Source organism: Chiroxiphia lanceolata, chromosome 1 (assembly GCF_009829145.1).
Source record: "Chiroxiphia lanceolata isolate bChiLan1 chromosome 1, bChiLan1.pri, whole genome shotgun sequence".
Classification (NCBI taxonomy): Eukaryota; Metazoa; Chordata; class Aves; order Passeriformes; family Pipridae; genus Chiroxiphia; species Chiroxiphia lanceolata.
Window position 1 is genome coordinate 30,546,010 of NC_045637.1, and position 24,786 is coordinate 30,570,795.

At 38.7% G+C, this 24,786-nt stretch overlaps 1 protein-coding gene across 1 annotated transcript in view; it reads right to left on the reverse strand.

Annotated features, from left to right (window-relative positions):
* Positions 1-20,240: 20,240 nt before the first annotated feature.
* ZC2HC1A (zinc finger C2HC-type containing 1A) overlaps positions 20,241-24,786 on the reverse strand; it is a 67,316-nt gene continuing 62,770 nt past the window's right edge. Inside the window, exon 11 of the transcript XR_004357874.1 lies at positions 20,241-20,349. The gene's annotated coding sequence lies outside the window, so the exon portion shown is untranslated. The remainder of the gene's footprint in view (positions 20,350-24,786) is intronic.

Sequence of the window (24,786 nt, forward strand, 5' to 3'; positions counted from 1 at the left end):
CTAATGTTCCCTGAGATCACTCTGACAGTGCATATTTGAGAAATAAAGGGATTTAATTGCATTTATTACCCATTAAAGTCCTCTTCTTCTGTTTTCTCCCTCCCTCTAACCTTCCTTTCAATCCATAAACCTATTCAGAATTGATGGATTGCACAATATTGCTGAGGAGTATAATCTTTGTTTTAAAAAAGGAAGAAATATTATTCAAAGCACTCATCCAGAAATTTGGCTGAGAGAGGCCTGATCACAATAACACTCTAAGTCCCTTAGGGCATTTCTCTTTTCTTCTAGAAAAGACAAGACACTGGAGAACATGTGATTAAAAAAAAACCAAAACCAAGAGCAACAATAAAAAACCCCAAAACTAACAACAAAAACAAACAAACCCTAAACAAACAAACAAACAACCAACCACACAAAAATTAAAACACTAGCCAAAAAACAACAAAAAACCCCAAACCCTACCAATGGCAAAGAAAAGCAAACAGACTTTGAAATATTTTCCTTTTGTGACTCATTATGTTCCTGAATTGTGACAAATATGCTAAACAGAACAACTGGATGCTTGACTAACTCTGGGTGTGCTGAATTTCAGTCTTATTTCAATTCAGGAGTATAGTTCTGAGATAAATCTTCTGATCATCCTCACTTACCAGTTAGATTCACACAAGCTCTGAGTGCACAGCTCAATTCCTTTCAAATTAAACCAAACCAGGAGACGTGCTCCCAACGCATGCTCCTCCAAACCCTAAAATATTTAGTCCATAGCCCGTAAAGCTGTAAAGTAAACTTCCCCTAAAATGTATACGGTATAAATGTCAGACCTTAGCACACATTCATTTGCTCTCCAAATGCTTCTGTAGTGCTATCCTGATTGCCACTATGAATTTTGCCTCTATGGCTGTATTGGGATACAGTTTGTGCACACAATCATGAAATCTATTTGTTCAAATAAGAAAGACTTCTGCCTACAGCCATCCTGGGAAATCAGGTACAGTGAGTGCTTTTCCTGTGAAACAATTACTCTCCAAATGCTGCAGGTCAGGATTTCAAAGCACGTGAGAGAGAGACTATAGTTGAGACCAGTGAAGGCAGAAATTGGGGGATTTTTTAATCTCTTAAAATTTTAAGACCATTTTTCATTTGTATATGAGGATATGTCTAACAGAAACTGCTGTGCTGACATTTTCAAAAGATCACATCTTTCTCACGATTTTCATTGTTGTTCTTATGTTGGCATGAATAGCTGCATACTTACAACTATCTATATTTCCAAATTGATAAACCAACAATCCATTTGATTAAAAAGACTATTTGCAGAGCCATGCTCTCAGTGCTTCCATATGCCTACAGAGGGAAGATCACAGCAAATTACTACAAAATCTGATCTAAGTCTCCAGAAGCAGTAAAATTCTAGTTTGTTGCCAACACGTGTGAACCCAGACATGATGGACCTCAAGAACAGCATTTGGGGCAAGTATACATTAATGGACATGTGAGAGTGATCGGAGAAAGCTGGATGAACTACTCTAGGAAAGCATCAGTGTTTCATTAGGCAAAGAATGCATAGTTTGGCGTAACCAAGCATTTCTGCATACAAAAGAACTGGAATATGTATGTACAAGTGAGTTGCTTGAAAAGTTGAGGTCATGATAGTTGCATGTCACATTTCTGACATTTTTGTGAATACGAAAGCATAGTTGCGCTGTCTCTCTTAAAAAAAATAGAGAAAAAAAGGTACGAAAAGTAGATGAAAAATGTAGTCCACATTTTAACTATCTTTGGGAAGCATATAGGTAAGAGCTAAAAATAGTTACTAATGAGAAAAGTTTGGTAAAAAAACTATTGCTCCTTGTGAAGAATAGAAATGGAAGTTAGTATGGTATGACAGCATCTCACTGCGCACAGCTGATTAGGAAGAATTTTTGAGTAAGGAAAATGTCTCAAGAGTGGGAGGAAAAAGTGTTGCTCAGAGATGTAAAGTTTTCTCAGAGACGTAAAGCCCTAGATTTTTAAGCAACAAATTACAGAGCAAGCAGACAGTGTACTGTAGAAATGAACTTGCATTTGTAGTAGGTGGAACAGGAAAGAATGTAATAGGTATTTTTAAATCCAAATATTTATTTCCTGAAATTAAATTTGAAAATATGTCTATAAATAGATCTCTACCATAGTAATGTAGTAGTGAAGAACTGATCACTGCTTCAGAGCCAAAGCTGCAAAATTCAGCTGCAAAATTCAGTATAGCATTAACTATAGCCAGGGGGATAGTTTACAATAGAAGAAATATAGTTTAATGTGGCTAGTTTCTCAGGTATTTTTCAGGAGGATATGCTGACATTTTTTCAGAAAAACTATAAAATATGAAGAAAGATCAGAATACTGAAGAACACCTTTAAGAATTCTTTAATTATCTTGTTTTAGACATCTCAAACTCCTGACAAAGACTACTCTGAGAGCAATAAAGTCCCACAATAATGTATTTTTCTGACAAGTTCTGTAGGCTGAAGCAAGAGATTAAGTTAAACTAACCTATGTTAGTGTCTTTGGAATATGGTTTTCTTTTCCCTCAGTGATGCCATTGTATAGAAGCTGGTCAATGTAAAGAATAAAACAGGGTGATTACTCAAACTCTTGCAGTTTCAAGGTTAGGTTGGAACAATGTTGGTGGCAGACACTATATAAGAAACACTGTTGTATAAAAACAGAGATTTTATCAAGATGGAGAAGATGACTCCAAAGACTGCAAAGGAGTCCCCAAAGGTCTTCAAAGAAGATATTCATATTTTCAGACATATCATATTTGTCTTTTTGATTAAATTCTTAAGTTTCATTAGATGTGGGCAGGCCCTACATTTAGCCCACGAGTCCATAAAATCAGTTATACAAGAGTGCAGTCAGACCCATAGGCACCAGAAAGCAAATCAAAACTGCATCCTGAATCTTGTTAGCTGCCTTTGTCCTCCACACCCTTAATTTGTTAGGGCTTTATTTACGTGGAAGTATGTTATAGGGAGTGTATCACTTTTCTGAAGTGGTATTTAATAGAGTAAAATGATTAATTGGCATTTTGGTGAAGATAGCTTGGACTGAAATTCATACGCAGTGATGGATCAGCATCAGGGTTTGGGAATAGAGCGGGTGAAACACCATGAAATGTTCCAAGATTACTTCAAATATTAATTAAGGCCTCACACTAACTTCAGCCTTCCCTGATAATGAAAGGCACCAGTCTTTATGAAGCTTTTTTGTTGTTTTGTGGGCTTGCAGCCTTTTACTTGCAACACTTTTTGTTCTTAGGTTAAATGCTTGTACTACAGTATCTTAAGTTTATCATGGCATTCTAGAAGGAGAGCTGTCAGAAAAGTCTGGGGCACTTGCAAGTTCAATGACAATATGTTTTGTTGAAAAGCCTTTAGGAGTCTGTGGGAATCATAACTTGTATCTGTTCTGCTAATACCATAATTGTCTGTGTCCCACAGTATGATACTTTGTTCTTCAAGGCTCCAGCATGGTAAATCCTGGGGATGCATTTCCTCTTAAAATACATCAATAGTCCAACAGCAGAGAAAAACCCCCACCACTTTATCAAACACAGAATTAGAAATAAAAATGAGATCTCAGAGATTTGCAGAAGACTTAAGTGTAAAAATCAATTTAATCATAATTATAGAAACCCATATTCTTTACACTACATATCAGCAATTAGTCAACAAAATTACCCATATTTGTTCCAAACAAAAATATTTTGGCAATACTTTTTTAAGTACCATATTTCACTGTGTGAAAATAAGCTTCACATCAACAAAACATTAATCACAGATTCAACAGTACTGATTCAATATCTCTTTTACATGAGATTAGATGTTGCCATCTGTAGTGGTTTGGATTTTGTTTTCCCCCAGAGGATAAGAAAAGTGGTAGACCCCAAGGGGTGGAAACCCCTGGAAGTTTTGAAAGTCTGTCCAATGAGCACTCCTGCAAAAATGTAAACATACCACAACCAAACGGAAGAGAAGAGTTGTAGTTTTGGGGTTAGAAGAAGTGGCCATGTTGTAAAAGCCATGAGGAGAGGGGCTCTGAGCCCTTCGGGGCCTCTGGGCCCCCCCCCCCAGCCCCAGCTGGAGGCCACAGAGACTCGGAACAGTGTTAAGCTGGACTATGTGTCTGTAGCTGTGAGCTGGAGGATATTTTCCATCGTGAGTGAGCAGAGACAGAGCAGAAGCAGCGGCAGCATCCAGAGGTTATGGCTAAAAGCCAACTGATAAGACCTGAACCAGAGAAGCAGCAGAAACAGCATGCAGCCAAGGAAGACTCAGAGTTGCTCAAGCCGAGGTAGAGAACCGGCAGCAGAGAACAGAACTAAGTTTCTACAGAGAGGAAGCTTGGGGGTAAGGACTGCAAAACTCCCCTAAACCTCATTGGAGATCCCTCCAAAAATGGAGGGGTGGACTCTTACTGATTAGAAGTCCTAAATGAGTAAAGGAGCTAAAAAGCTCGGTCGTCCTGAGAGCTCAGCCAGGACGGAGTGTGGGAGGTTGGCCTTGAGGGCCCTCCCTTGCTGCAAGCTACAAAGAAGCTCGCAGCCTGAGACAGGGCACAGAGGCCCTGCAAGGAACTTGAATCTCCTGAAGATACCAGACTGTCACGAAGACCCCCTGTGCTTCGTGATACGACGTGGTGAAACGACCTTGTCTGGGGTGACGAAGCCCACGGAAGACCCCTCGGTTGGTTGGCGACAGGGCCGAGAGAGAGTTTGGATACCTCTCTCGTGAGTGCTGGCAGAGATCCAGCAACAGCTGCATGCATGAGAGAGCCTGCTGCCTTAGAAGAAGCTGCTGCCCTGAGAGACTGGAAGGGATCTGTCCTTCTTTCCCTCCTGGACTTTTATTTGGAGGGGAGAAGAGATCTGATCCATTGTAAATACTTATGTCATAGTAGAGATAGCTAAGGTTGTGTATAATGTATTGTAGTATTTATTTGTACAGTCACTGTAATATATTCCCTTTCCCCCACTTTGAGTCTGATTGTGTTTTGTCTGGAAAAACCCATCTCACATTAGGTTGAGATGTGGGAGGGGGAATGGAGGTAGAGGATTGGATTTTGGGCTATCTCAAACCATGACACCATCTCACTCACTTTTCATAAATATATGTAGAGTTAACACTTTGTAAGTTAATTTTTCAGGTGATGTTTCAATTGGCTGTGCAATGATATTATTACCAGGTATTTAAAAGATGTGTAGATGTGGCACTTTGGGACATGGTTTAGTGCTGGACTTGGCAGTGCTGGGTTAACAGACAGACTTGATGATCTTAAGGGTCTTTTCCAACCTAATGATTCTATGATTCCACTGCCATAATGGCTTTTCAAAGGCAACCATTCCAAACATGGAATTTCACTCTGACCAGAGTTCACGGTTGGGATTATTTGGTTTGGGCAAAAAAAAAACAAAAAAACCCCCCAAAAAACCCAAACCCTTTTTGGATTCATTCCATGTGGAACAATTTTTTTCAAGGACAATTCTGAATCAGCAGAGGGTCACTCTCAGCACTGTGACACAGCAGCCCTGCTGATGGGGTGCAGAGGCAGGTTGAAGCTCCCTGGTAAAATGCTGCACAGTTGAAGAAGCAGCATCAGAGGCTTTGCAGACAGAGTATTAGATATCATGACTTTGGCCACAGGAGAATGGAAGGAACTGATTGCAATGCAGTTCCTCTACAGTGACTTCCACAAGGCTTTTACCCTATCAGGGGAAAAAAAATAATCACTCTTCAGTCATATTGAATGAGATGGAGCCTTTTCATTTCCGATTCTCGACATTTTCTCTGTTCATTTTTTAAAATTGGTCACCCAGCACCAGCATACTTATAAAAACTGATTAATCACGTAAATCTAGCAGTTGGCTTGTTTAAGAGGTTCGTCTGTTATTTACAAGATGGGAAATTAAACTTGGCATAGTGAGGAAAATCGGATTGTTACTATTCCAATCATTAACTGTATTTCACTTATAATTTTTGTACTGTCAAAAATATATTCCAGTTTGCAACTAGTTTAACAGGGTGGTTTTTTTATGCCATCATATCAAGTTCCCTTTTAATTTTAAAGAATGTTTTGGTTTTCTAATCTGAGGACTATCATTTCATGATAGAGTTACGATTACAATGCTGACAATCCTTTACAAGAAAGTGTTTATTTGTGGTGGATTGAACCAAGTGTTCTGGAAGAAAAAGAGGACAGAGAATATAGTACCACTCAATATTTTGGTGTCAATATGGACTTCAGTTACTTATTCTGATCTGAATTTCCAAATAGTCCTCTACAGATGCAAAACATGTCTGGTCACATACAGCTTGGCTATTCCATATGCAGAAAGAGAAATTTAACTGTATAACCAGTTCCACACACAAGTACCCTTTCTAAATATATCTGCAATTACTAACACCTAATCACATGGCCATAAATCTACCTGGAAGATTACTTATCTTCTCATGTTGCCTATGCAAGCATAGGAAAATGAAGTCATAAATGTTCCTTACCCCAGTAGTTTGGACACATGATATGCACTTCCCATCTATATTCTCACACTGTTTTCCAGTTCAATACGAAGTACAACTCTGTCACTTTAATAGATGATATATTTTTCATACAAATATCACGCAAAAGCAAAATATTAAGGATATTTAATGAAACCCCATCCTCAAAACATGAGTGAAATTGGACAGACTACAAAAATTATGTGAAAATTTGACAAATATTTCAGGGTATGCAATATTAAAATTAATCCACTGGAGCAGAATAAATTAGTATAGGAACTTGATTATTATTGTTTACTAGAATAGCAGCTCCTGGTGGAGACTCCTATGTTTCTAAACTATAATTATATTTTTTCAGCCACTTTTGCCTGTTTTACAAATAATTTTTAAAATCTAATGTTAGTCATACTATTAAAAATTGAATGGTTCAGACACATGATTTGGGAAACTGAGGTATAAGACTACTGAACAGAGAGTTTGTCACAAGAATGTGTTTGTTTGTCATTTGGCTAAATCATTGTCTGATTTACAGACAATGTAAGTATCACCAGCTGGGAAGTGTTATTATAATAAAAATAAATTTAAAAAACCTTCAGAGAAATACATTTGAGTATGCACTGGTCTGTATTGATACTTAAATACTGAAATAAAACCTGTGGAACTAAATATCCTTATAGGGTCATCCTGAAACTTGCAAGAGCATGGAGAAGCCTTCACTGAAGGAGTTCAACTTCTTTTGAAAGACAGTAGAAAACTCCAGCCAAGTTTTATAATGGCTGAGTGAAACAGTCCCAGTAATTGTATCTTTCTCCAGCATAAAAACTAGATGGCTTGTAACTCAGTATTACTGCATCAGGCCATATGTGCTGGATCATTAAAGGCAGTTAAAATAAACAGATAAGCAGGAAATCCAGTCTGGTTTTACAAATCAACAGTGCAATTAGCTACTTCCACAAACTTAGTAAAGCGGCCCAGAGCTCAGCAATCTGAACAATGGAAAATGTTTATGCATTTTACTCGTAAATTGTCCTTCACTGAATGCTTGGGACATGGTATATTTTGCTTGTAGATTTGTGACTTTGGGAGAGCAAGTATTCTCATAATAAATATATGTTTTAAAGTCTGTTCTTTAAAAAACTTAATACATTAACATGGAAATAGCAGCCATTACTGAAACAAATAGGGCAGTATGGACATGCAATAAAAAAAACCAGTGGTAGAAGTACGGACTGAGTGAGGTAAAAACTGAATTCTTCCTAGTCTGGATTATAATCCTCTTCTAAGAGGATCAAGTACAACCTGAGCTTGACACTTCTGAAAATCCAGTCATGTCTGCACCTTGAACCTGACACAGCTGGGAACACCCAGAACTCAACAGCAGAGGAAGGAGGTCCTCCCCGTGTCCAGGTCTTCAGTCCATCAGGAGCTGTTTTAGGCTTAAATGTTGATCCTACATGAAAAGGTTTCTTAGGAGAGCTGAGGTACACAACAGCCTTAATAGGCTGATCCTAAGCCACAGAACCACAGAGCTGAAGTTAAGAGCTTGATGAAAATATGAAACATTTATTGAAAAAAAAATGTTTGCATCAACTTAAAACTTTGAAGCTCCTTCTTGGTGGAACAAACACACCACAGGTTCATTTTGGGCCCAACCAGCTTTGGAAGGAACGTCCTGATTTTCTTCTCTGCAACCACCAAAGAAGTCCTCAGAACCTGAAATATTGTTCTTATTTTTGGTCATATCTGCAGTGACAGCCCATAAATATTTTTTACCAAATGGCTAAGCAGAGTCTTATTTTTTATTACAGCATAGGATATTCATTGAAATCAAGAAATATCAGTATTCCATTTTTCAGTGATTTTTATAAAGGAAATTAATGGAAGAAAAATAATAATTAATGGCAGAAGCACTATTTTTACCTAATTTAAGGTATATTCAGTCAGCTAACATATCTAGGTGATTGTTACCCAGAATGCACAGTCTTGTTCAAATGGTCTGCTAAAAACAGAACAAAATCACAGAATCATAGAATTACTGAATATTCTGAGTTGGAAGGGACCCACAAGAATCATCAAGTCCAGCTCTTTAAGTGAATGGCCCATATGGGGATCAAGCCCACAACCTTAGTGTTATTAGCACCATGGTCTAACCAACTGAGCTAATCTGGGCCAAAAAACCCCACATTTTGGGGAAGAAACAGGGACCAAGCTGGTTCTCTTTAAGGCAGATGTTATATATCAGTATTTTTAACCGATCGTTATTTATTTTGCCTGGAAGCAAGCCTACCATTTTCATACGGCTTGTTGGGTTTTTTTTAGCAGTTTTATGCCACTGGGTAGTATCTACTGATGAAATGTAGTCAGAAGAGCTGTTTGTGTAATTGCACTTTCAGTGAAGCAGTTAAAATTCTCTCCTTCAGCACTTGCTTGCTCTCACACCCACATGCTCTTATTCGTATGCAGCGTCTTATCTCTTACTGTCTGGCCTGTGAATTATGTGTCTGCTTTTATGTTTTCTGCCAGTGTTTGCTCATCATTGGTTGGTCATTTTTCACCTCCTGAGATACACAGTCATCACAATTACCAGTTGTACTTCCATGATAGAAAATTAAAAGTATGTCCCTTCGCTTCAATATTTAACCCTGTCTGTGCTAAAAAAGGTTGAAAACTACTCTAATCACAGCATACTATCTTTTTCTAATTGAGATCAATCTAGAGCTAAAAATTTATGTCATGTTTCCTTAGTATTTTGTTACTAAAGTTATCAGAGTCAGCAGTAGTCTTGGCCTCCGTCCATAAAATACAGGGTCATAATAGATCACTGTGAGGTTAAGTCTGCTCTTCCATATTATGGTACACAGTAGGCTGAATGGTGGAACAACAACCTAAATGGAGATGCACACAACACTGCAGGGCAGCAAATGGTTTCCTGAAAGCAGCAAGAGGCACTTATTCAGAGGGATCATGTGAGTGGTAGGAATTACTTGCTCCCTTAGCTGGGTGATGCTAAAGCATCTGGCTCCAACACTGCCATTAAGCCACCATAAACACCTCCTATTCTCTCCCATGCAGTACAAAGAGTCAGATACTGGTGGAGTGACTGTCTGCCTGGTATTGCTGCCAAAAATACTTCAAGGGCATGTATGAATGGAGAAAAAAATACCAACAGGCTGCTTTTCAGACTGAATTACTGGCACAAAAATACATGCATTTTAATGAAACTTCTGTTCACAGAACAGAGTGTTCAAGAAATTGAAAATCTTATGCAACTTCCAATAGCATATCTTAAGGGGATTCCTCTATTTATTTTGACTTTTATTAATAAATTAAGTGCTGACAAATTTATCACACGTTATGTGCACAGATCTTCAATCACCTTTGATCAATCTTTCTTTAAAGCACTTTGTTCTTGACAATATCAGAAAAGTCTCTAGGGGTGCCAATAATAGTAATACTTATGCAAATTCCCTGGCCCTAACTGAAAGTCTACAGAAAAAAAGACAAGTTAACAATTTGCTGGTAAACATCAGTATTGCTCACAAAAGAAAAAACAGACAATAATTATTCATCTATGAAATGCTGAATCATGGAACGAGATAAGCCAGAAACCTTGTCAGTATATGTTTCCCACTCTGTTTTTTTTTCAGTAGGCTTTAAGGCACTGATAGAAATAAGCACATTCTCCAAATCACCAACTCTTTGGCAGCAGATACGAGAAAAAGATTTATCATGGGAACAACAGGGATGTTGAAACTAGATGGATCTTTAAGGTCCTTCCAACCCAAACCACTACACGATTCTATGAAATTACAGTTTGCCAGCCCTCTTCCTGCAGCAAACCCCTGCAGTGTGAAACAGTTCAGAAGCATGAGGCTATCTGACCTGACCCCAGGGTCCAGCCAGACCCCAGGGGGAGCAACCCCACCAGGAGGTAGCTCTGGAGAAAAAAAACCTTCCTTGCCCATCCAGGGCACTAGCAACCTGCTAAAATGGGAGGAGCTGAGCTGATCAGAGGTACAATTACATGGTCAAGTACGTCAACAAAGTTGCCCCCTCCTTAGAGACCTACAGGTTTTAGTAGGTGTCAGAGACTGAAATGGTTAATGATTTATGCATTCTAGGAGACTTTTACAGGCTTTTTACTTGCATGATACCTCTGATGAGCAATTGGGCCCCTCCCTCCCTCTGCTAATTTGGAAAGGCGGGAACCAGGAAATACACAAAAAAAAAAACTCAGCACAGACCCAGGAGATGTTTGGAGGCTCGAGGCACGGCCCGTGACACTGACCATGGATATAACTCACAACTTCTTGGAGTGTGGGGGCTTCCTTCCTTCACCCCCAGCAGATCAAGGCCACCACTTCAGACATGGAAGCATTGTTGGACCCCGTGGGCGGTGACTATATACATCTGTCCACCCTCAGCTTTTCTTTCCCTTACTTTCCCTTACTGTCATCCTGGGTTTTTTCTCTCCCCTATGCATTTTCTGCGCCCCCCAAAGATTATCTCTGTATCACATTGTTGTATGACAGCACCCAAACTGCTAGCATGCCTGTTGATACAGAATTGTTAAAATAAACCTTGCCAGTATATGTTTTCAGACACCGATTATCTAGTGTCGTTTCACTATAATCCACCCCAAGGGAATTACTGATAAAAACCTGAGTTACCCCCTCTCCCCTTTTCCTGGGGCGGGTCGTAACAGTAGGGCATGTGCTGGAAGCCATGACTCCTTATTTCTAGCAGGCACTCAAGGAAGAACAGCATCTGTGGCAAGGCCACAGAACTGACAGATGGGACAACACTTCTGAAATACCTCCAGTCAAAGCTTACTTCTGTGGCACAAAAGAAAACAAGCTTGTTTCTGAGGAGGGCTCTGGGAACAATTAGTGCATTTGCTGCTGAAGAGCATAAAAGGCAAGATATTCTCAGTTATGTTTACCACTCCTGAAATGGCTGCACCGCCAGCCATGGTCTATAACCCCTGTATATTCAGTGCTGAAGCTGCCGTTTCTTTCCTGAGAGTTAGAATTAGGGTGAGAATGTTAAGGCAAAGACTGTCTGGTCTGAATTAAAGTCATATGCAAACAACACTGTAGAAATAAATACGCAAAAATTCATGTTCTTGTCGTCTTCTGCAGTGTGCACCTGTTAAGTATTCCTCTCAAACCCTGTGAACTTGAAAATATGCTGGAAGCTCAGCAGAGTAAAACAATTGTTGTACAGCATGGGACAGTATCTTGTGCTGCTTTTGAGTGTAGCTGTATAGTTAAATAGTGCTGCTGGTGGGATCCTCTTTTATAGAACCAAAGCAAAAGGCTGAAAGTAACCTGTGGACAAGACACTGTGGGTTTTGTGCAACTGAACTCTGGTGCCAACACTCTTCTGACCAGGGACTCATTTTAAATAACTAGGGAGAGCAGAGCATCCTAAATGAAGCTTGCTCCTAGCAAGCAAACCCATCTGAAAATGTACAAATCTTGGGGCGTACAGAGCAAAAGCCCAGACAAAGATATGAATTTTAATATGGTTTCAAAGGTTCAGAGGGGACACATGCTTTCCCTTCCATTCAGGATCTAGAAGCATCTCCCATAATCACAGTAAAAGGCCTTAATTTTTCACCTTCCAGTCCTTTGAAGTGCAGACAGGCCACTTTTAAACAACCATGTTTACATTTTGTGACACTGTTAAAAATGTGTCATTCTGGTCATCTATGTCAAATACTTGAGAACAACACCTAAAATTTGAAAAGTTCTTAATATGACACACGAATTTTCCTGAGGGCTGAAGGATTTTTAGGACATACCTTTTACATGAGTACTCCATGACCAACTATCATCTTCTGCCATCTGCAATTTTGGAGGATGTGATTGACTTCTACTGCCCCTGAAAAGAAATAAAAACAAAAGATGGTTTTCTCTAGCTTAGAAGAAAAAGGAAAAAGAAATCACAAAAAACAAAGGTGATGGAATGTTCAATTGTGCAAAAATATGGTGAAGCATGAAAACAAGTTCTACCCTACCCCAAAGGATTCATTCTTTGTGCCTAAGTTTATATACCAGTGGTGACTTTTCCAGCTTTGCAAGGGATGCTAACACCTTGCCTTTCCCTCCGCTCTGCAGCAAGGGGGACAGTCACAGTAGGGAGAAGGTGGCACAGTTCAGGAGGCAGCAATGCTGCCTTAGCATGGGAATACCCCATCTCTCCAGGGATGCCTCTCCCAGCTGGCTACTCTCTGAAGGGTCCCACTGTGCCTCCACATCAGTTCCCACTGCTGCTGGAAGACTGTCAAATGCTTTGCTGTGGGCAGCTAGCAGGGTTTGCTACCTTTAGGAGGTGAGCAAGGGGCAAAAGTTATTCCACGAGAACAAGGTATAATTTCAGGTAAAGTTCTCCATGTGCTGCTGAGTGAACAGTCTGGCTTACACTGTGCAATTTCTTCCTGTCTCCTCATGAAATAAGGACTGTGGTAGTCCATTGGGACAGTGACCCAAAGTCTTTTCCAATGCACAACAGGTGAAACAAACATGAAACTGGAAGAGATTACATTTCAATTTCTAAATGTGGCCAGAAGTTGTGATCCAGGGTGACAGACTATGTAGGGGTGCATACACATACGGATCCTCTGTGCTACAGGGAGCAATCAGTGTCTTGTGTTGCCAGTAATCGGGTTTTTTTCTGTTGCCTTTCAGAACAAAAGCTCCAGAAAGGAGAAGACACTGAAGCATGATTTTAATCAAGGGATCCAATTATAAACTTCCACCTTTTTTTTCTTTTTTTTTTTTTTTCCCAAGTCAGTAGCTTTCTAGCAAGTTTTAGAAGTGCTATAACTTAGGCCAAAATCAACAGCATTCGGTTGTGGACACACACCTCTGAAAAGTAAAAGAAGCCCTTGTTCCTAACTACTTCTTGTGACCAAAATGCAAAATGTAATTGTGAAAAAGGAACTGTGCAAACTCTGCTAAAACAGACTTTTAAATGGTGTATTAGTTTTCATTATGCAAAGTTATAAGGTTAAAATCACAGATTTAATATGTTAGTTTTCAGTAATTAGGCAAACCCTTTCTCAGGTATGTACAGAGTGTGCTGAATAAATTATTACTGCAAATGCCATGTGTATTTCAATGTTTTTCATATAAATTAACTTTCATAGTTTCCTTTTTTTAAAAAGTACATCATAAGTCATGAATACTCTAAAATAACATGAAACTATGTTTCATCTTTCAACTGCTTTCAAAAAGAGTAGAAAAAATTCTCTTGTTCAACATTTAATTAAAATATCATGTTAATATTTAAGAACACAAGCAGGATAATATCTGTATGAGATGAAAATCCCATGAGCTACTATAACTTTCTCTGATTCAACAGATATAAAACAGTGCAGCACACACTGATAAATCAGCAGGTGTCAGACTTACAGGTTACCACATATACTGCTGCTAGAGTTAGCTTGAAACTTCATATACTTGAAACAAGGTATATGCTCCATTATTTAAAAAAAGTATGTACAAATGTATGTATATACATTATGTGCCATTAAATACAATTAAAATGGAGTCGAATTTTGCACGAATACCAGGAATTCACCTAATCTTTGAACTTCTGCAAAAATAATTTCAGGTTGTAAATATCAGCCCCACAATCAAGAACTTCTAGTAGTGCTTTATATCAGAGATTCAGTTGACCCATCATTCATTTTCATTTCATTGGAATATTTTTTCTAATTTGCAATAAGCATCCAAAGCAGAAAGCCAAATAAACAGACGAATTAATTTTATGTATCTTTACCAGCTATCTCCTTTTGCTATATGCATTGGCAAAGATGACTTTCTACCTTTACATTGCTTTCATTAATCATTTACAAATGTCATTCTATATAAGACTTTTTTCACTAAATGTGCACTTTAGAGTTTCTGGGGAATGTTTATTGGGAAATTTATTTAGAACCATGCTTTTCAATAACACTTATTCATATGTACATCAATGAATTCAAGACTAACAAAAAAAATTTAGTTTCAATTTTGATTATGTTTTTAAATTTTGCCTATTAATCCTCTTTTATTCCTGAATATATTAAAGCAGTCTCTTGAGGCATTGTTTGCACATTCCAAAACATCTTGTATTTCCTTATCTCCTTTTAGATGAAAGCTTGTTTTCCTTAACCTTTTTATATTCCATGGAAAATTTTTTGCATTTCAATAATCATTTTCAGATGACGACTTGTGTTCAGTATTATTACCTGTATTCAGTTTTCATATACTATTATGCCATGCAGACAAACCCCAATAATTTTGGAAAGCTTCTGGTTGTATCAACACCATTGGCATGTGTTGAAGTCCCATTTGTTATCACAATGATCCTTATTAGTTTGTCCTTTTCCTCTGAAAATTCATGGAAGGAGCCCACATTCTTTTGTTCTTATTCACAGAGAAAAGAAAGGGGTTTTCTGCTGTAAATCAAGGAAAATTTATGAGGAGTTCACCAGTTTCAGTGTACAGACAAAATATTCAACTCCCTTTCATCCTTACTTTCTGTGATTTAGCATCTGATTTGATGTAGGTATATCTATACACATTCATAAATAATATACACTGAAGTTTCTTGGTATTTGGTTATTACTGCCATACAAAGAAGATAGATTCTTTTACTTCAAATCCTGAATTTTTTTTATTTCACATAACTATATACCTCTGTATTGCAACAATTGCAACTGTTTGTTAGTAGGTTTATTTCCCTCAAAGGGAAACTGAAATAATTATTTTGTAATAATTCATCTATTTTATACAGCAATGATATTTTCCCTGATAAATAATTTGCTTGTGATAAGCTAAGCATATGGGCTCTTAACAGTCAGTTCCTACCTTCCAATTGCTGAAAGGGATTGAACTTACACCATCCCCAGGCACTATCATGAAATCTATTTGCAACAGTATATATTTATTTTCTTTAGGAAACACAGAGCTTCAGCTACCTATGCTCTTTGCAAGTCCATACCACCACAGCATTAGTTACAGAAACAGAGCTTGGGACACAGGGGTGGCTATGATATAAAGATTCCATGCAGTAACACCATCAAGAGTTTGCTCAAGATTTACACTGCAGTTATACTGGCCTTCCACTATATGCCAATACATTATAGCAGATATTATAATAGAGGTCAAATCACAGTAACTCGAGAATAAGGAAAATAATATGCATTTTTCCATAAATGCTGTTAGCCTGATCTGAATTAAAATTTCTACAATTAACAGTTCATCAGATTTGTATAAGCTGTCAGTCCCTGCCACAGTCTTAACTAGAGTCCATTATGACCAAATGTAATTCAAAGATTCTTCAAATTTATTAAATTTAGTTCTGTAAATTCAGCAGACACCTAACTAGATGATGCCCTAGAGCTCTCTGAACAACCATCAATGTGCTTAGCAAGCCTGTGTAGAACCAACGCAGGCAATCTTGTTTCTGTTCAGCCCAAACTTTAAGTACCATCTGGTGTGGTGGCTGTTGTACCATGCAAATCATGATGAACTGCAACCATCCAGAGACAACCAGTGAATCGCTGTTTGCCCAACACTATCTACATCCACCACCACTGAGGGAACCTAAGACATTTTATACTCAAGAATATATGAAATATATTGTGGCAGGGACTATGGGCTTTAGTTCAACAATATTTCATTGTATTGGAATCTTTTAATTTAAATACAATGCATAGCCTATCCTGAGGAGCCTGTACACATGGAAGAACGACTTACCCCTTAATAACTTGAAGACTTCCATATGTCTTACAAAATTACAAGGTCAAGACTGACCTCTGCAACAAAGGACTTGTTCAAGGACCTGCTTGCTGGTTGCCATCGCTTAGGGATACTATCCAGCCATCAGGACATTCACGGCACTCTGCAATATTTATTGACCACATTCTCAGCCTCTGACTCCTCTCTGATATCTGCCTAATTTGTTTTCTCTGGCTGTGACACTGACTGGTGGTGCCCAGGCTCCGACAGTCGCAGCTCCCCAGTTGCTCATGACCAGGAGCTGCATAGGGTCAGTCAGGAGATACACCCACTTAGGGACCCCACTTCAGAGGAAGGGCCAGTGTGTCTCACCTACCCTGTCCCAAGCCTGACAGCATGGAGAAGTCACAACATGTGAACTAGAGTAAACTCTCAGTTTCTGGATGTGTGCCATATGAGATCATATAGACATCAGAATGATCTACACCAAAACATCTAAATTGCTTAGCTGGACTTATTTTTAACTCTACACTTTAGTTCCACAATAGAATGCTCTGTTTAGTTAGATTTCAGAGTCAGCGTGGGAAAGCTGTGTTCTGTTCATTATCCACTACTGTGCTGGGTATTTAGGCATTGCAATTTCATTTTTGTAATGATTCAGCTCTTTTATTGGGAACTTGCAACTTCTTAGGTATCAATGTTCTTCTTTTCCGTTCAGTTTCACATGAGTTTAATTCAAATTCCATTGACTGAGAGCACTGCGTAGCACAAATGAAGCCATGGTCTCATTAGTACTTCTTGTAATAATTACTTTTTGCAAACATGGGGTTTTGAATGGCTTTATAAAGTAAGTTTTAATAAACAAAAGAGAAAATTTGTAGCAATGCAACCTATTGCAAGAAAAAAATGACAAAGAGAGACAAGGTGCTAACAGGTACCTACTACTCTGGAAGTTTTCTCTCATCACATAAAATCAGGATGTCTTTTTTATATGAAATGTATTTTATTTTTCTCTAAATGAATATGTACCATGCTGGGTTTGGGGTTCTTAATTTCATAGGTTAATCACCTATCATACCGTAAAATCATTTGTGTTTACATGGAGTTGCTATAGCACTATTGTCTGTGCTCTGATTACACCTATATCCACCAGAGATTTCGAATTGTCACTCTTTGGTTTATTAAATATTGATTATCAATAACTATTTTTGATATCCAGACATGCACTGGGAATCAGAAAACCTTTTTGCATAAGCAAATGATTAACAGGGAGCCTTGCAATATAGAGCAGACACGAGGATTTATGTAGTATAATAATGAGAATATGAAATTTGGGTTTATGTGCACAGTGAGAAAAATAAATATTGAAAGAAAAACAGTAAATATTTTAAACTGAAAGACTACTTTGAAATAGTAACGGATAGCTTATTTGATTAAACTAAGTGCAGGAGAGTATTTTATAGTTTCTGTAAATGAGATGTTCTGTGTCAGTACATTTTTAGCCTTAGGGAAACAGCAACCCTGCAGTTGCATTTCACTCACTGGGATAACAGATGACTTAAACATCCTCCTTCACTATCTTTAACTGTTGAGTAGGATAGCTTCCAGTCTGGCAGAAAAGAAAACTTCTTTTCCCATGGATCTGTTCTTTCATAAAGGTCAGCACAGCCTCTGCTTCATCTCTGTTACTTTAAAAAAAAAAAGAATTCAGTAAATATACCAGTATATTTGCTAACCCCTGAGTTCCTAGGGCATTTTTTGCCCTTCTTTCTTAAAGAATTAAAAAAAGAAAGAACAAATGAGAGAAATATATTTCTCATTGAAAATGTTTGCTTTATGATTTCATAATGTTTATATAACACCAATCTTCAAAAACCCTCATATTGGTATTTGGCAAGTATTTCTTCCATTGTCAAACTGAAAGTTTTTTTACCTAACAATTAAGGTGCTTGCTAAGATGCTTCCTCAACAATATTTCTTCCCACACAACTATTTTGTCATCTGACTGCTACCATAAAAAAGAGGATAAATGTACTGCAGTGAATCTTAAGGGATGTTTTCAATAAAACAAGCTGGCTGAATAAAAATCTGAGCACAGATTCAATTTCTGGGTTTTTAAATGCATTTTGGTGGTATACAATATTCCAGTTGTTTGCATTAACCGTTAATCGTAAGCTGATTATAAGTTTTAGCCACACATTACTTTGTGTCTGAGCTTACTAGCAATGCACTTTATATTTTTCAGAATCAGTCATGATTCATACGGCATGCAAATGCAACAAAGAAGCCAGAATTATAACCTTGCTCAGTGTAATTGGAGGGACACTGTGAGCCACATGGAAATGTCAATATTATTCTTTATGTATAATATTCCCTTTGTTTGCATTATCCTCAAGAGTATCATGAGGATAACTGCCATGGTCCAAAAAGGGGGGAGGACCGTGGCATTGCACGAGTCCGGGACACAAAGGTGGGATGCAGGTAGAATGCTTTATGCACGCGTGCACCCGGTCTTTTATCAGCTCGGGAGGGGAAAGGGCCAGAACATAGGGCGGAGCATGAGACAGACAAGCACATGGACAAACCAGGATAGGGACACAGGCAAAAGAGGGAGGAACCGGGGAGAGAAGGGGCGAATGGAGGCTGTCCCCTCTCTGCAGCTTCTCCAGCCAATCGGCAGAGAAACAGGGGAGCAGGGAGGTGAACAGGCCGGGACATGCCCGGGAAATATAAATTCTGGGGAAGCATACAATGTGTATATACATCATAACTGTAAAGTCTGTATCATAAAGTCCTTTCAATCACTGTACATCTTTTTCCACTTCTGAGATTTTCCCCATTCTGATTCCTGGCCCTTCACAGGTAATGATAATCACCAAAATTTGGTCTTCTAGCAGACCACAGGGCAAGATGGTGGAGAGACCAGCAGCAATGTATAGTACGAGAAGACTTTGGACAGAAAAAGGTTTTTGGCCTTGGCAAAACCAAAGTCACCAAATTTAGTCTCTGGTTACAATAAGGTTGGTTTTACGTGTATCAAGTGAAGTTTTCAGGAGTCAGACAAGATACTGCCTAGTGCTTGACCCTCCTCCCACAGCCCCCATTACAATACAAGTAAGAGGAAGGCACGTTACCAATTCCACCCTGGAGTGCGATGCAGCAAATATTTCTACATCCACACCCCGCCCCACAAATAACAACAATATTTTACAATCCAGAACATATACCCTGCCTTTAGTCAAAATTTTTCATTCATTCTTTTAAGCAGCCCTTAATGCCCCTCAACGCTGGCAACTGGGTCCATCAGACACAAGGCTGACTGAGAGGGGACCTCATCAGTGTCTAGAAGTATCTGAAGGGAGGGTGTCAAGCAGATGGAGCCAGTCTCTTCTCAGTGGTGCCAAGCAACAGGACAAGAGACAGTGGGCAGAAACTGATGCACAAGAAGTTCCACTTGATTATGAGGCAGAACTTCTTTACTGTACAGGTGACTGAGCACTTGAAAGGCTGCCCAGAGAGGCTGTGGAATCTCCCTCACTAGAGATATTCAGGAACTGTCTGGATGTAATCCTGTGCCACGTGATCTAAGATGAACCTGCTTAAGCAGGGAAGTTGGACTACATGACCCGCCGTGGTCCCTTCCAACCTTACATATCTATTTTGTTCATTTAAAAGTTTTCCATAACTTCTCATTTTTTTAATGTACCTACAGGTTTTCCTGCTTGCAGAACTTTGTCGTAGATTTTGGACACTTGTTGACCCAGAAACCTCCCTGGAAAAAAGTGTCTTGACAGGTTTCTCAGTGTACACCCTTGCTCAGTTAGCTCCACATTTCCAGTATGGGATTCGGTTTATGCTTCCTGTGTTCAACCAGCAGTTCCAGCTGACCTCCTTAAGGGACACTTACTTGCCAAAGAACCTTTTTTTAGCGGTGGTATTTTTTAGTATCACTGACTCTTATTTCAGATAGGTTAATTTTTATTGCAGTCAATTTCAAAACTCCAGGTTGTTCTGAAATCCATTACCATCCGCTATCTGATTTTCTAAGTCTGTTTTCTTTCTGTGTAGCACATGTATTCCTAGAAGAAGGAATGCAATTAGAGGCTTTGTTAGTTCGAGTCAGTAGGAAGTACAGCTTCATGCATCCAGCTCAATGATCCAAACCCCATTCTTACTTTCTATTGCACAGCCAGATGCTGCATATTTTAATTCCATTTTCATGCCCCAGTTTGCCTCCTGCATTTATTGCCTCAGCTATCTATGCAGAACAATAAACTACACTTGCAGATAAGGGACTGCATTCTTTGCTGATTATCCCAACAGGGCTAATAACAATGAGACATTTGCATCTTTGCACAGCCACAGCAGAATTTCTTTGCACTGCTAATAATTTCTCGGCACAGTATGGATCGAGTATGCAGGAAGAAAGAGGAGGAGGTGGTGGGAGTCGGGGTGGGTCAGAGCATCTCTCTCGCTGCCGTGCGGCACCGGGAGCCTCGGCTGCCCTGACGTGAGGGTTGGCACAGCCCGTGCAGAAGCACCTCGATGTATACCGGCGTTTGAGCAAAACACTGGCTTTGCCAGAAGACAATGTCAGAGCCTCAGGTCGAGTTTAGGCTGTATTGTTTGGCAGGGTTTACCGCTGACATTTTAAAGACAGTTCTGGCTCCCTCTCGTGGAGGATGAGCCACAGGCAACGTTCTCCCTATGCACAGGACATACCGGTGACACGTTTATATATTCCTGGCCCTAAAGTTTGCATACTAATAAGACAAACTATTTCGTTAAAGCGATCAAAAGGACCTCGCGCTCTGATTTCTAAAAAAGTACTTCCTTCATCTGCACTATCTTCCTACACTAAACCACCCCACTCAACAGCACAATACTGCATTTCTTCATTAAACTTCAGCAAAGCTTCACAAGGTTCCTTTCCCTCCTCAGTACTTCCATTACTCTGCCTATCTGATATCCACCTTGCCACCAACCTCTAGCTCCTCCATACACCAGACCTGAAGATGGAAGACGCTCTTCTTGCCAGAGCTCTCCCTCAGCACTCAGCATCACAAAAATCATGACTACCTCTAAAATAAACAGAACCAATATTGAAGGCAATATTTATATTTCATTCTTGCGGTTGTTTTCTGAGATGTTTCTTTTTTTTTTTTTTTTTTGCTGTGCCTCTTTCACAGGAGTGAAATAAAAAAGTGACACTGCAATCTGGTAAGGGAATAGCTAATGTCATATACAGAAGTAATATAGATTTTCTTTTCCTTCCTTCATATTTCAATTCAGGTCTCCATGGATCCATAAAATATGACATCATCTTACTAAATGCTCATGTTTATTTGATGGTCCTTCATGATCTGAAGTCCTTTATTTCCTTCATTAAGCAGAAGAAAATGCAAAGTGAAACAAGAACCAGTGGGGAAAAAAAGGCATCATCCAGACTTAAATCCTTACCAGTGGCTCCCACATTGAGCTTGACTGGTGAGATAATACCTTGATATTTCACTTTCACATTAAGTTTTCTATGTGATGTTTATATGAGGTATTAATTAATATAGCCTCCTCCTTGATCGTGCATTAAATGATTAACCACTGATACAATATGTTTATTATTTAACAAATACATAACACTTATATGTCTTTGCTATTGGAGGAAGGTGGTGTGGATTTTTCACACGTATCTTTGTCTCAGACATTTTGGGAGCACTCAAGATCATCTGCCTCAGTCAAACCTTTGCAGGGTTAGCCTACAGAAACTCTGGGGTTATACTGTCACTGATTTTAAAGCCAGAAAAATTGTTTTAAAAGTCCATATCTTTCAGACATGGTTATACCCAAAATCAAGGTAAATATCCAGCATCATGGAGTTTTGCTCATATAATATAATCCTCACAAATTAAGCTAGGTAAAAATCTATTTAAAATATATCTCATGTATTAGACCACCACAGTTCCCTGTCATACTGTTGAAGAAGATGAAACCTAATAAGCACACACACACAGACCCCCCCAAAAATCCTGAGAGTAGGGTGCATATGAAAAACAGCAAATAAAATCATGTAAAATTAATAGTTTGTTCAAGTTGGTTTAGTTGCTTTTTTTTTTTTTCAATTGAGAGAGTAGACTTGGCTGGCTGTAATTATATTGCAGGGGTCATTACCCTTATTTAATGGAAGTTCTCAAGTGCTTTTATGATGGAGCTGTATCACAACAGATACACAAAACACACTACTTCCTTTTGCAGTCACACAAGATCCCCATCTACTCTGCAGAACTGCATGAGATACCATCCTGTAAGCACATAGTGTCTGGAGCAGTGCCTGCTCAACATGATCAGCCAGCTGTCTTAAGGCAGCAAGAATTTCAAAACCCTTCAATGAACAAATATTTAGAGCATCCATGTCTGCAAAAATGTTTCCTTGCTACATTTTTCAAACCCACAGAATCATTTTCAGAGCACAAAGGCAGCAAAAGGTTTCTAGAAAACAGCATTCCAACGTCTCTACTTCTTTTAAGCTCTGCAAAACTCATACATGCACTCTCATACAAACTCACACATGGTCATGAATGTAATCTATCATAATTTGTCAGAGCAACACAAAGCTAGGGACAGAACTATGAGCACACTATAGTGTCATTCACTTTTGACCTTTGGTGCTTAGAAAAGGGCAAGCAATTTCCGGTTCTGCTCCATTAGGAAAAACTTTCATGAAGAAGGACAGAGCTCTGTTAGGACACTTCAGACATACTCCTAAGCCCTGCTCCTGCACAGTGGCAGTACAGCACCACGTACAGAAAACAAACAAACACGGGGACCAAACCACACTTGATTTTCTTTAGCTTTGCCTATCAGGTTGTCTGCAAACTGCAAGGTTTCAGAATTCCTTCTCTCATGTTGATTATCTGATTTACAACAAAGCACAAGTTTATATTACAGCCACTCCTTCTGTCAAGGCATTGAGTTTCTTTCACCCAGCTGCCAATTTTCACAAAGCTTGGAGGAACTGTGAATCTTCATGATAGCCAACTTGCTGTTCATAACAATCAATGAAACCAGCATTTTAGGATAAGAAGGTACAAATCCAGTGAGAGCACTGCTTAAAAGATAGCATTAGGCTGACAAGAAGAGGACGCTGCAGCGACAATGTAGTATGGAGAGAAGGACTCTTTACACAATATATTTACATATAAGCCAAGAACTAACTGGCTTTAAATAAGCTCTCTTCAGTAAAATATAGACAACAATTAAACATTTCCAAAATTGACTTAAGTTGAATATAGTCCTAAGGTCTGGGAGTCTTGCTTTTAACAATCTTATTTATTCTATTCAGCCTTAGAGACTTTTTTTTCATTAATACAAAAACTAAAATCTCATTTATTTTTGTCAGAGAAGAGGGTTGATATGATGGTTTTCCAATTCCTATATAATCATTCTACTAAAAAGGAAGAAGCTCTAAGGGAAAAAACCAAAGATTATAGATGTTTGTAGTCTGTGACTACATACAAAATGTTACTACTGCTATGACAGGGGCTTTTTGCATACTGGTAATTGGTTAAAATCCAACTGTACAATAACTTAAGAATGTATTACATGTATAAAATCCATAGCAGGAGTCTATCAAATAGGAAAGTAAAACCTGTGCTTTTTAAGAGACACTGAAGGACACTTTTGTAATATTCAGACAGCAGGTATTGGTTGTGGTCTAACTATGAAAGAAGCTCAACAGATTTATGTCCAACAACTCCTGTATTATAGTGTGACTTAGTGCTGCAAGGAAGTAGATTACTTAATATGTGAATCACTGAAGTTTATAAAGGAAGATTTCATGTCCTTCACTGTCAGCACTTCACATCCTCATATATCCACATACCATGACACCACTACTCTGAGTGGTGAGAGTAGGCCTGAACAGATTTGTAGTCCAGAATTTTAGGATTAACTAGGAAGACAACAGGTATTCTACAAAGTAATCCACTTCTGCACACGTTGTTTTGTTTATTTTTTCTAATTGCATTCTTCCCAAGAATGCAGAGAATGGATCCAGAAGGAGACATCTGTAAACTATAGCACATTAGGAAATTTTGGTGCATTTGGAAGGAATTAGTAGAAGTTAAACTACTATAAAAAGGCATCTAATCCATTTGTGAAGCACATACAATTTCAGATAGCTGTATACAACAGAAGGTCAGATTGTTACAATCTCAAATAAAGTACATTACACCTTGTTAAACTGGCATCCATTAAGGACATGGCCTAAAACAGCAATGAGCTACAGGGGAAATTTCATACCCACTGTACTGTACAAATTCAGTGTGTAAAGCATCAGCCATTTAAGTTTCCAAATTGGCGAGACTACAGCTCCTGTTATCAGAGCACAGTATCTGATGTAATCCCCCAAACATGTTTTATAGCTAACAAAAAGGTAAACATGTCTATGCAGAATTTGACTTGCAGACTAGCTAGACTGCTAAGTTCCAGTTGCTATGTGTTGGCCAAAATCTGTCACACTA